The sequence below is a fragment of the Capsicum annuum genome, chromosome 5 (assembly GCF_002878395.1).
Source record: "Capsicum annuum cultivar UCD-10X-F1 chromosome 5, UCD10Xv1.1, whole genome shotgun sequence".
Lineage (NCBI taxonomy): Eukaryota > Viridiplantae > Streptophyta > Magnoliopsida > Solanales > Solanaceae > Capsicum > Capsicum annuum.
In genome coordinates, this window is record NC_061115.1 from 1,829,589 (window position 1) to 1,838,294 (window position 8,706).

General features: G+C 29.4%; 1 long non-coding RNA gene and 1 pseudogene across 1 annotated transcript in view; both read left to right on the plus strand.

Annotated features, from left to right (window-relative positions):
• Positions 1-1,207, plus strand: part of LOC107870109 — a 2,059-nt gene extending 852 nt beyond the window's left edge. Inside the window, exon 2 of the long non-coding RNA XR_001674033.2 lies at positions 739-1,207. This is a non-coding gene — a long non-coding RNA (uncharacterized LOC107870109). The remainder of the gene's footprint in view (positions 1-738) is intronic.
• A 6,638-nt stretch (positions 1,208-7,845) lies between these two features.
• On the plus strand, positions 7,846-8,409 carry LOC124898662 (annotated as a pseudogene).
• Positions 8,410-8,706: the final 297 nt, after the last annotated feature.

The window sequence follows — 8,706 nt, forward strand, 5'->3', positions numbered from 1 at the left end:
ATATATATATATATATATATATATATATATATATATATAAACACTTAACGAAATTTTTGATTTCACTATTGGAGGTATTGATAGGTCTGTGTACAACATATAAGTATCACAAGTGGATTCTGGAGAAGATGAACATAACGTAGACTTTATCATCTCAATTATTGTATGAAAATAGAGATTTACCTATAATTACCGTACTTTGCTAATCAGGGGCGGACCTATACATAATTTTTGGGTGTTTCGGTACTCACTAAATTTAATGCGGAATAGGTATAATTATATAGAAGATATATAAAAATAGGTATAAATTAGATAAAAACACTCATTAAACAAAAGTTGGTTAGGTGTATTGGTATTTAGATTTATTTTAAGGCTCTTCATTGATAGGTGTGTTCGGGTTCAAATCTGGTTCGGATGATTTTTTATTTTTTTTTATAGTAAGCACCTACACTCCTTAATTTCTGGATTTGCCACTGTAGCTAATGAGTGACCTGGTTATGTAAATATCGTTAGTGCATACGCACTTGATACTTATCAAGATATTTACCTACAGTCACCATACCTAAGACCTGATTATGTAAATATCGTTAGTGGGTGCTCACTTGATAGTTATGAAGATATTTAATTACCTATTGTCACCATACCTAACTAACAAGTTACCTGATTATGTAAATATTGTCCGTACATAAAATTTAAACTCATCTTCTTAATTTTTTTTTGTGCGTGTGTGGTTTTCAGACGACGACAGCAACAACAACAACAGAGCAAACTCCAACAACTGAAGTTGAAGTGAAGTCAACAACACCAGAGGAACCAAAAACAGAACCAGTTAATGAAGCGGCCCCCACAGCAGCTGCGGCAGCACCAGTTGCTGCTGCAGCTCCTGCGGAGGAAAAAAAAGAAAGCACTGAAGTCCCAGTTGAAAAGACTTCAGAATAAAGAATTAATAAGTACTAATTTTTATATTACTATGCTTTTTTGAATGTGTGTGTGTTTTTAAGTATAATAAAGTGTGGTTATGAGTTACCTATTTTTTATTTCTTTTTACTATCTGATCTTTTCTTGGATCTCGCGCATAGCGAAGTTTTAGTACACGAAACTGTTCTTTTTGTTTTTTAAGAAACTTGAGAGTGCTATCTAGCTTGATGAATATGAGATTTGATCTCTCTTTGTATTTGAATAATACAAATACTTTTCTTCTTTGCTATAGTATATGTCATGAGAATGTTTTTTTAACTTTTTGCTCACTACAAATTTTCCGGTATTTATTGACTCGATTAATTTAGAGTCACACACAATATAAAAAGGAAGAACTTTCTAATTAATATAAATTTCTCCATTCTTAAGACTTAAATTCGAGATCTCTGGTCGATCACTCTGTTTTTCATTTGTGCATTTTTTTTTCATGTTTTTCGTTGATCAACAACCAAGTAAACTGACCTATATATTTAAAAAACTGATACAATGAATTCAAATTGAAAATCAAAATATAATATAAGTCTAGTTATTTATAATATAAATTGTATGTGTCATCCCAATACAATTAGGGTGACATATCACGTAGAGATGATAAGATTTTTAATTATGTATCATCATAATACTTTTTCTTTAATTTGTACATGATATGGTTGATTCGAATTTTTTTAAATAGTAAACTTAATTATTTGTGTCGAATTTTTAAAATTTTAAATTAAATTAAATTTTAAAACTGATTGGACCATTTAAAATTCTAAGTTTAAATTTGAAATAACATATTCAAAGATAAAAATAATGAAAAAATTTAAGAAATATTTATAAATGACATCATAGTAATTATTTTTATGTATTAAATATTTTAAAAAAATTATACAAATATAATATCTGGTTGGTTTGATTTGCTTTGATCTTTTTTAGTTAAAACAAACCAAATCAATTATAATTAATTTTTTTTTCCAACACCAAATTAAATCAAGCCAAATCATTAGCCGGATTTTTTTTTTTTCAGTTTGACTTATTTGCTGTTCGATGCGATTGGCGATTCGATTTTGTTCACTCTTTCTTTTCAATTGTTTTTTCATCATAGTTTTTACTCCTTTATTAGGTGGGTGTCCTATCTCTTATTTCTTATTTTGAATTGCTCGTATTTCTCTTATTTCGTATTTCTTTGATATCTATTTTATTATTTCTTATTCCTTATTTCTATTATGTCATTCATCCTACTTCATGTTTCACTACGACTTTGTGTACTATTCTCTATTCTGAGCCGGGGGTCTATCAGAAACAACTTCTCTACTTCTTCGGAGGTAGCAGTATGAACTACGTATATTATACCCTCCACAGACCTCATATATGTATGTAAGAAAACTTATCTACCAATATTATAAGAGATAAAAAATGCAAATATAAACATATTTTAAGTAATTAGAGTTAAGAAAGTGCATCATAAATTACATAATTTTCCAAACATCCTAATCATTAATATCATAAACTACTCACTTCGTCCATATTTACTTGTCCATTATAGTAAAAATAGATATCGAACAATATTTGTTCGGTTTCAAAAATCAATGAATAATCTACTATTTTGTACCCATTTTACCCCTGATAAGCATTTCTCCAAAATATTAAATTTATTATATACGAAGGCTGATACAATTGAATTACCCACATTATTTACTGATTCTTGAATTATGTATCAAGTTATTAATGGACAAATAAAAATGAACGAAGAAGTACTTGTCCAATTTATTAAATTATTTTCTTCCTATGATATATCTTTCATTAAATGACCGCATACATAAAGTGTTAGCAATAAAATAGATTTTTAAAGCGTAAGGGCTGTTAGTATAGTAAAATAATTCCTAATAAATATTAAGGAGAGTGTCAAATCAATATGACTAAGTAAAATGAAACAAAAGAAATATCCGATTATAACTAATATGTATAACTGTCAATACGGGTTGGTTTAGCTCATATGGGCTTTGAGTTTGACGGGTCGGGTTGAACTGGCCCATCAAAATGATCAGTCAAAAAATACCAAGGCCACACCATTACTCAGTGGGCTGCTGGCCTCACGGACCAGCCCACTTTTTAAAAAATAATATTTTATAATTTAATTTTAGAATGTTAATAAACATAAATATTACCAGAAAATATTACATAATATTAATACTTGTCAACCAAGTCTCCAACACCCCAAAAAATACTCCTGATAGTAAAATTAAATAACTTTTAATATGATATTCTTCGAATCAAATAAAAATAGGGCAAAATTCAGAAATAACATAATTATTCCCTTAATTATGAATTTCATAGCAACAGTTTCATAATTTATTTTGTATTTTTGCAAATTGTTGCTACAAAAATACAAATACATATGATTTTTACTACCCTTATAATCGATATGTATTTTGTATTTTTGCAAACTGTTGCTACAAAAATACAAAGACATACAAATACATATGCTACAAAATGTAATTTGATAAAAGTGTTGTTATTTTTTGTAATTTAATACTTAAGTATGCTACTTTATGTATTTTTTCCATAAAAATACTAATAAACAATTTAAATAGTTGCATGTATTTCATTTATGGACCGGCCCACGGGCTAACTCAACCCACATTGTTCAAGCCCCACAGGCCACTGACTTATCCGGGTCGAACTAAAAATCCCTGTTCTTAAATGGACTGCAAAAAACTGAAGCTCAACTTCAATAAAATTGCAGGCCAGATCGGACCGACCCAACGTGCCTGACCCATATTGACGGCTCTATGAATATGTGTCAAATATAGCATCATTTGGTCAAATTAGTTACAAATCTAGAAAATTGTAATAATTATGACAGTCTTGATTATTAAATGTTCATCATAAATAAACACATCAACAGATAATTCACAAATCAATGTGTCTTTATCCCCATATTGATTGTAAAGTTATTTGAATTAAATTTATTTTTTAAAAAAAGAAAAAAATCATAATAGTTTTCTACTATAAATAAGACCACCCAGTAATATAATTTCATCATCGCAACACAACTCATATTTTTCATTCATTTCTTTTTAAAAAAGAAATGGCTATCAAATTTAATCCCATCCTTGTGGTGATTGTCACTGTTCTCCTACATGTCTCCAACGCCCGAAACATCTGGAAAGAAGCCCCACAACCTATTGCAGGCGGTTGGAAGACGATAACCAACATAACAGACGAGGTGATAGAGATAGGAAAATTTACAGTGGATGAGCATAACAAAGAGGCACACACATTCTTAGAATTTCAAAACGTAATTAATGGAGCAAGCCAAGTCGTGGAAGGAATAAATTATCGACTGACCATTACCGCTATGGAGGAAAATATGTCACATTTATATTTAGCGAAGGTGTGGGTCAAGCCAGAAGGGACATCTAAGAACCTCACTTACTTTGAAAAATGCAAAGAATACAATCGAATGACAGTGTGTACTTATAATTAAATTTAGTTGATAAAAATACTTAGATATAAACAAAATATCCAGGTGATTTTTGAAAGAAATCTAATGTAATTTATTTCTAGAAGTTAATGAAATCAACTAAATGAATTAAGAGGTTTTTTTTTTTTTTTTTGCTTGCTTGTTGCCTTTTTCCTTTTTCAAGTTTTGTATGTAGATGTAAATTAAATAATTAATCAACATCTCAATTTCTTATTAATAATAATTTATATAGGAATTTCTAACTAATTCACTCTATTCAATTTTATTTCAATGCAACAATGTATTATTTGTAGTTTAAAGGTTTCTTTAAAAGAAATTTGTATAAATGTAATACTAATCCATTAAATTTTATAAAACTTGATTTTCTTGAACTTTCTTAGAGACAGTTTCTTGAACTTCTTTTATGGGTAACTTACATAAATCTCTTAATTTTTAAGTGATATTACATAAAATTTCAATTATTTTGTTAATTACATTTTATCCCGATTTTTGAAATGGTGATGCATATGTTATAAAGTGATACATATAAAAAGTGATACATTTGAAAGTGACAAAGATATTTATTTAAGGAAATAATAGATTCCCTTTTATTCATTGTATTGTTTTATTTAAGGAAAGATATCTAATTTTTCTCTCTTTTTATTTAGATTTAGCTTAGGTGTTTTAATTATGTTTCTCTTTTTTCATCTTTAATTATGAAAGATATATATTTTTTTTCGTCTTTTTTCTCTTTTTTGTCTTTAATTTTGTCTTTAATTTTAGTCTGCTTTTTTTAGATTTAATTTTAATTATGTTTCAATTCTGCTTTTAGTCTTATTTTTTAAAAGTACTATTACTTTTGTTTCCTATATGGACTACGCCATTACCTTTTATTAATAACATATGAATCCCCCAATAATTGAAATAAATAATTGTTTTTACCATATGAATCACCATAATACCATATATATGAATCATATTTATCATTCATATGAATCACCACTAAAAGATAGAGCTGTCAATATGGGTCAAGCTCATTGGGCCGGCCTGACCTGGCCTATAATTTGATGGAATTGGACTTTCATTTTTGCAGCCTATTTAAGAATAGGGCTTTTTAGACTGGCCCGTATAAGTCCGTGGCCCATGGGGCTTGAGCAATGTGGGTTGGGCTTGCCCGTGGGCCGACCCGTAAGTCAAATACATGCAACTATTTAGATTGTTTATTAGTATTTTTATTTAGTTCGAAGGATATAATGTCAAAAGTTATTTAATTTCGCTATTAGGAGTACTTTTTGGGGGTGTTGGAGATTTGATTAACAAGTATTAACACTGTAATATTATTTGGTAATATTTATGTTTAATAACATTCTAAAATTAAATTATAAAATATTATTTTTTTAAAAATGGGCTGGCCCGTGAGGCCCACAACCCATAAAGTAATGGTGTGGGCTTGATGTTTTTTGACCCATCATTTTGATGGGCCAGCCCAACCTGACCTGTCAAGCTCAAAGCCCGTGTGGGCTAGCCCGGATGGGCTGAGCCAACCCGTATTAACAGCTCTACTAAAATAATAAACATGTATGAATAGTTTGAATGAGTTAATGGTGGAGTAAAAATAGGATGTGGGGTTTTGTTGATATATATCAAGAGTAAAGTTGAAAATTAGAATTTTATGTAAATTTTTTTAAAAATAAGGGATATTAGGTAATATAGTCTCTTAAGTTTGGGATTTATGTAATTCACCCTTTTTTTATGCTTACAAGTTACAGGTCTCTTAAGAAATTATGTGTTTTCATTATCGTACTATTATTATTATTATTATTATTATTATTATTATTATTATTATTATTATTAATCATTTAAAATGATAAGTAAAATGGTCAGATAAATATCTGTTATAACAAATATTGGTCAAATATAACATTAATTTGGTTAAATCAGTAACAAATCTAGAAAATTATAATAACTATGACAGTCTTGATTATTAAATGTTCGTCATAAATAAACAAATTAATAGATAAATCACAAACAAATGTGTCTTTATCCCACATTAATTGTAAAGTCTTTTAAATTTTTTTATTTTTTTTTTAAATAATAACGTATTTTAGACCATGTATTTTTAATAAAAATGATAAGTAAAATGGTTTGAAGAATATCTAGAATAAAAAATATTTGTCAATTATAGCATTAATTTGGTTAAATCAGCAACAAATCTAGAAAATTATAATAACTACGAGTCTTGATTATTAAATGTTCATCATAAATAAATAAATTAATATATAAATCACAAATAATGTGTCTTTATCCCACATTGATTGTAAAGTCACTTAAATTAAAGTTATTTTTGTTTTCTCTACTATAAATAAGACCATACCAATGATGTATTTTCATCGTCACAACACAACATATATTTTTCGCTCATTCTCTTCTTACAAAGAAAAAAAGTCTGTTAAATTCAGTCCCATCCTTGCGACTCTTTTAGTTGTGGTTGCCATTGTTCTCCTCCATGTCTCCGATGCACGGAGCGACCTGAAAGAAGTCCCAGACTGGGTAGTATGGGGCTGGAACCCGATAACCAACCTAACAGGAAAGGTGGTCGAGTTAGCGAAATTTGCAGTGGATAAACACAATAAAGAGGCGAAAACAAAATTAGAGTATCAAAAAGTAACAAAAGGTGTAGTCCAAGTCTATCGTGATAAAATATATTATAGGTTGATCGTCGTTGTCAAGGATGAAAATAATACACTGCATAACTATTTGGCCAAAGTGTGGTTCAAACTTTTTGATAATACTAGAGATCTCATTTCGTTCAAAGAGTGTGACGTAGAAAATAGAGATGATGGAAACTGTAATATTTGAAAGTATCTGATCTTTAAAAGAAATTTAATGTAATTTATAAAAGTTAAAGGATATCAATGAAATGAGTCTTTAAATCTCAAAGCTCAATTATTTTAGGGTAATCAACATAAATTCCGACAGTTTAAAGTTTAATTACAATTTTTTTTTTAATATTTTGTATAATTAATGAAAATTTTAATTTTGAGTTTGGCGAGATACATAATTGGGTTCCGATACATCCAATGAAGATACATTTTCACCTTTGTATATTAGCTCCTGATACATTTTTTTTTTTCGATTTTTGATCTGTCTAGGTACATAATTAACTCTTGATGAAATTTATGTAATTACTTTGAAAGGATAAATTTTTTTGTAAATCATATATTTATGTTATTTTTCCATCTTTTTACTTTTGGTAACTTACCAAAGTTTTTTAACAGATTTTCTTTCTAAAATCAAAATGAAGAAAAGAGAATTTAAGGAAAAATAATGATATAATTTAAAAATAGTCAAAATTTGAAAATTTGGTCAAAGGGCGAATTCGGAATTTCATTCCTTAACAAGTGTCAGTCCTCCGCTATAAATAAGATCACCCAATGAGGTATTTTTTCATCAAAACACAATTTATATTTTTAGTTCATTCTTTTCTTACAAAAAAATGGCTATCAAATTCAATCCCATCGTTGTGACTCTCTTGAGGGTGGTTGTCACCATTCTCCTCGACGTCTCGAATGCACGGGACGCCCCAAAAAAAGGCGTTGGTAGGCGGTTGGAAGCCGATAACCGACATAAAGGACCCCGAAGTGGTCGAGGCTGGAAATTTCGCGGTAGATGAGCACAACAAAGAGGCCAAGACAACATTAGAGTTTCAAGAAGTGACAAAAGGAGAAAGCCAAGTCGTCCAGGGAATAAATTATCGATTGACCATCAGCGCCAAGGACGACAATTCGCTGCATAACTATTTGGCCGAGGTGTGGGTCAAGCCAGGCGGAAAATCTAAGAGCCTCACTTCCTTCAAAGAATTAAAGTAGAAAATAGAGAGGCAAAATGTAATTTCTTCTTAATTTTAGTTGATGAAGTCATTACATCTTAATGAAGTATCAAATCTTCTAAAGTAATCCAATGTAATTTATAATGGTTAATGAAATCAATTAAATGGAGTACTTTGTTATATGTCTTTAAATGAACTTGTGTCTGCCATACAAACCAACACGATCTATTTAATAAATTGTCAGGGGGGTGTTCAAGATGCTTCACCCAAAATCCATTCAGACATCCATGCCATCCATCAATCCATATATTAACACACACGAAAAATCGCAAAAAATCATCAAATTTTAGTATTTCGCTCATATTTCTTATAAGAAAAATCTCCATCTACCCCTCCAAACGAATACTTTCCATTTAATAGGTTGCCGGGGGTGCGACCACGAAGTTTCACCCAA